Source organism: Elephantulus edwardii, unplaced genomic scaffold (genome assembly GCF_000299155.1).
Source record: "Elephantulus edwardii isolate Elephantulus edwardi_28Jun2011 unplaced genomic scaffold, EleEdw1.0 scaffold00091, whole genome shotgun sequence".
In the NCBI taxonomy this organism is placed as follows: Eukaryota; Metazoa; Chordata; class Mammalia; order Macroscelidea; family Macroscelididae; genus Elephantulus; species Elephantulus edwardii.
This window is the reverse complement of record NW_006399841.1, coordinates 2,094,253-2,099,450: the sequence shown is the minus strand read 5'-3', so window position 1 is coordinate 2,099,450 and position 5,198 is coordinate 2,094,253. Positions and strand designations below refer to the sequence as shown.

Genomic DNA, 5,198 nt, shown 5'->3' with positions numbered 1-5,198 from the left:
GGGGTACCACTGAGGACAAAAAGCAAGAAACAGGCATGGAAGACAATGAGTATACTTCTGTGTTCCTTTTGATTTTTCACAACTGCTATGCTCAATTTGTGGAATAATAATGTTTTAAAAGGGCTAGAAGTATACAATTGCCAGATGTGTGAGAAGAATCACACTGACAGACATTCCTAGAGCTTTGCAGCGCAAAAGGGAGAGAGGGTTGGTAGAGTCTGGCTTTGTGAGCTTCTTCCACTACTTGGGAGGAGAACATTCCCCTCAAAGGTGAAGAGGCTGTGGATGGGATTTCAGCAGGAGGATAAGATCAACTTGGTAGACGGTGGAGAGATACTATTATGGAAACCAAGAGACCATTTAAACAGTGAGACAAAACGCAGACACGAAGGAAATAGTGGCAGGGTGAATACCAGACGATGGATTTGAGGAATATTTCATTGTCAAAGGGGTAAGACTTGGGAATCCTCTGGATATAATAATGAATGAGAGGGGGTTGTCTTGACTGACTTGCACATTTCTGGCTTGGAAAGACGTGCAGATGGCGAGGACGCTAACTAGGTAGAACATGCAGATGGAAAGCAAGCTTGTGTAAAAAAGCTCTAAACCCTTCTCTCTCCTGTGCCAATCTCACTGTCTCTGACACACCCACCCCCATTACTCCAGTCACTGAATCAGTCCATATCATAGAGGGTCTTCCTCTTCTGCACTATCCTCCTACCCTCCCAAGCATGACGTCCCTCTCTGAAGACTGGTCACTCCTGGTAACGTGTCCAAAGTATGTCCGACGAAGCCTCAGAATCATTACCTCCAATGAGCAGCCTGGTTTCACCCTCTCCAGGACGAACCTGTTCTCCTAGCAGTCCATGGTATATTCAATACTCTTCTCCAGCACCACAGCTCAAAGGCATCAATACTCCTTCTATCATCCCTAGTCATTGTCCAGCTCTCTGAGCATAGCAAGTGATTGCAAAGACCATGGCCTGTCTCAGGTGCACTTTAGTCTCCATCCTGACATTGTTGCTCTTCAGTACTTTGGAGAGGTCTCTGACAGCAGACTTTCGACTTTCCCAATGCAATAGTCTTTTTAATTTCCTGGCTGCTGATGCTAAGAGTGTTGATTGTGGAGCCAAGCAAACTAAAGCTGTGAACAATTTCAACCTCTTCACCATCCATCATGATGCTGCCACCTGGCCCAGTGGTGAGAATCTTGGTTTTCTTGATGTTGAACTTCAATCCATATTGAAGGCTGCAGTCCTTGACCTTCTGCAGCAAGCGCTTCACAAATTCTAATACAAATCATACGATGGCGCACGAGAGGTATGGATAGTTCAGATCTGTTGTACACAGGACTAGAAGGCACCTAACAACAACAATCACAAAAACTTAACAAAGCTACAGGGAAGACCCTCGATGAGGTGGATCAATTCTTTGACTGGAGTGGTGGGAATGAGTGCGTTTGAGATTGCTAGGTTGGCACAGGATAGAACGGCGTTTAGGGCTCTTGTACATAGGGTCGCTATGAGTGGCAAGCGACTCGATGGCACGTAACAACAACAAAAACAGTATCCTTCAGGGTTGTTCTCAGTTGCCCCCCAATTCTTCCCTTCTTCCACTCTTGATGCCTCTGTCCTTGATATATCAATGCTGGGCTGGCATCCCAGGCTTGCGGCGTTGGAGCCCAGGTGAGCGCAGGCCCGTGATCACACCTGCTGCAGCTCCAACCCTGAGCCGTCACCCAGCTCCACGGTGACAGCGCCCCAGCGGAGCCGCACTCAGCGCGCATGCGCGGCGCGTTCCGCGCTTGTCCTCTCCGGCGCGCCGTAGCCTCCCCCGCCGAGCTCCACGTCGGCCGCGCAGGCGCGTTGGCGCACCGCTCACCTGCTGCCGTTGTCGCCGCCGCCGCCGGGGCTGGATGGGGGGCCGCGGCCCGCCGGTGGCACCTGGAAGGAAGCGACGCGGCGGCGGCGACGCCGACACCTGCAGGACGCGAGTCCAGAGCTGCCCGCGAAGCCAGGGAGGCGGCGGCGAGGCGTAGGGAAGGCGCCGCCGCGGCGCCAGTGACTCGGGGCACCCGCCCCTCAGGTTTCATTCACACTCAGGACCCGGCGCTGCGCCATGTTCAAGAAACTGAAGCAGAAGATCAGCGAGGAGCAGCAGCTCCAGCCGCCTCTGGCGCCTTCTCAGGTGCGACGATCGTTGCTGCTTTTCCCTGCTTCCCGACACCCCGTGACCCCCCTGCGCGAGGGCGAGAAAGAAGGGTGGGGAAGCCCTGTCGTGACCCTTGACCTCTAACCTTGGGCCTTTCCGAGTCCGGGACCGAGCTGTCCGGAGGCCCGAGTCCAGTGTCACTCCTGTGTCATTGCGCTGTCGCAAAACTCCGTCCAGGATGACATCTGATCTCTGTTCCCCTATTGTCCTACCTTAGCCTGAGGATGGGTGCAGGGGACCGGGGTCCCCTATGATCGGGGTCCCCTACGATCGGTGGTCCCTTATGATCGGGGATCCCCTATGACCGGGGTCCCCTATGATCAGGGTCTCCTACGATCGGGATCCCCTACGATCGGGGTCCCCTACGATCGGGATCCCCTATAGTCGGGGTCGCCTATGATCGGGGTCACCTATGATCGGGGATCCCCTATGATCGAGGTCACCTATGATCGGGGATCCCCTATGATCTGGGTCCCCTATGATCAGGGTCTCCTACGATCGGGGTCCCCTACGATCGGGATCCCCTATGATCGGGGTCACCTATGATCGGGGATCCCCTATGATCGGGGATTCCCTATGATCAGGGTCTCCTACGATCGGGATCCTCTACGATCGGGAGTCCCCTACAATCGGGGTCACCTATGATCGGGGATCCCCTGCGATCGGGAGTCCCCTGCGATCGGAGGTCCTCTGCGATCTGAGGTCCCCTACGATCGGAAGTCCCCTATGATCGGAGGTCCTCTATGAACGGGGTCCCCTACGATCGGAGGTCCCCCTGCCCATCCGAGGCCTCGCCCAGGGCTGCGGCCAGGCCGGGGTCCCGTGTGCCGGCTGATCTCTGATCGAGCTGCCCTCTCCCACCCTCGGCCCGATGAAAGGCCCTGATCATGCTGACCCCTGGCCCTGTGACGGAGATCTCCTAATCGGACACCTGGGCCCACCGCGCTGAGGCCGCGGGGTCGAGTCCCAGGGGCCGCGGGAGGGGGCAGGCGGCGGGCTGGCGGCAGCACCTTGTTGTCACGAGTTGGTCACCTCGCAGGACTTGCCTGGTAGCTGGAGGGTGGCGGCGCTCAGGCCCGGCTGGCGTCCCTGCTCCCCGGGCCTCTCGGAGAGTTTTGTAACATTGTGTGTGTTTATTTTTTTTAACGAGTGGTGCAGCTCTGGGAAATGACGGGATGCTGGGGGAAGGGGGCGTGTTAGCTGTGCGGCTTTAAAGAAACAGCGTCCAGGCCGCTCAGGGATGCTCGATCGCAGTGGACACCTGGGCTGCTGCTGGTCACTTGCTTCCCAGCCCCAAACACACCGCGTAAACATCTCTCGAGATATTCAAGTTTCTACTTCTTGCCTGCGGGAAGCTCTCTTGGCATCGTCTGCAGGGAGTTGCTAATCTAAAGGCAGTGCCTCTGCTGGTTCGAATCCACCGGTGACCCTGCAGTAGAAAGATGGTCCTTCTCCTCCAGTGGGATTTACACCCTGGGAGCTGGTCAGCTCAGGAGTCGACAGTGAGTCTTTGCCGACTGATGGAATAAAGTGGGGATTTTGGCTATTTGGAGACATTTCTAGTAGGTTTGTGTTTTGTTTTGTTTTTATAACTGTAACATTGATCTTGTGTTTACAGAACCATTGCGCTCAGTTTATTCACCAACTACATTTTGAAACTGCTCTCTTTAATTTTACACTTTATTATAGAGTTGCACAGTTCTTCAGAACTGCATTGCAACATGACACTGAAGATTTGCCCCCTTTAAAATGCAAATAGTGATCCAGATTTTACAAAGCAAAGATTCTCATTTTTATATGATCCACTGTGATCTTTTAAACTTGACAAAACGTTTACTAAGAAAAGTGAGGCAGAGTTGGAAGATACGTTATTGAATGTAAGGAAATATACAGCACATAATTGACCCACTCCTTCTAGAAATGCATTCAGGGAAAGTGATTTAGCTTGCATTGAAGACATAGCTACATGGATTTTCATTTCGATGTTATCACTGGGAAAAACTAGCTGAAAAATTTCATCAATAAGATAATTGTTAAAGAAAAAGTTTCAGGCATTGGATTATTTATTAAAACCCCAAACTCACTGGCTTTGAGTAGATTTTGACTGTTAGCAACCATCCATGAGTTTCTGAGGCTGTAAATATTTATGAGAGGAGAATGTCCCTGTTTTTCCCACAGAGCATCTGGTAGATTTGAACTACTAACCTCATGGTTAGCAGCCTGACACACTGTACACTACACCACCAAAAGACCAACATTGAATCCATAGTGTGTGTTAGAAGTTTTACTAAGTACTTTGCCTGCATTAATTTCTTCTCACGTAAAACCTACCTGGGAGATAATACTATTATTTCTCTTTCATAAGAAAGTGAACTTTAAAGCATCACCTTGTTCAATGCCATTCACCTATTGTTAGAACTCTTAGGAAACTTGTTAAGACAGAAAGATATTGGTGTTGAAAGATAGTTTAAAAAGCAACATGTAACACGAGATCGGTCGTGTAGAAAAATATGTGTATATTTTTATATCCCTCTATTGTTGCTTGATACTTTGGAGTCAACTCTGTGTACAACTTTTGTTGTTATGTACTGATGGGTCAGGACATACTCAAAAGCAGACACCCTAGCAGATTTTCAGAGGCTATAAATCACGTGAGAAGAGATTGCTTGTCTTTCTCTCAAGGAACAAGCAGCTGGTGAGTCCCAGCCGCCTACCTTTGTGTTGGCAGTGGACTCCTGGCCGCTCTGCCTCCAGAGCTCCCCTAGGACACGCACTCATAAGGAAGAGGCAGCTCAGGTGGTGTAGACTGGAGGGTTAACCCAGAGGTGGCCCTTCTCTGGCACCTCCGTTCTACCAGCTTCTGCAAGAGGGAGAGATGGGTGGTTTCTTTCCATGTAATTTTCAGCTTTGGGAAACTGCTGGAAGGTCAACTATCAGTGATAAGTCCCAGCAGAATGGCTGTGAGAGAGATACTTCTTTTTTAATTT

At 51.1% G+C, this 5,198-nt stretch overlaps 1 pseudogene; it reads right to left on the bottom strand.

Annotated features, from left to right (window-relative positions):
- LOC102877018 overlaps positions 1-2,092 on the bottom strand; it is a 66,283-nt pseudogene extending 64,191 nt beyond the window's left edge.
- Positions 2,093-5,198: the final 3,106 nt, after the last annotated feature.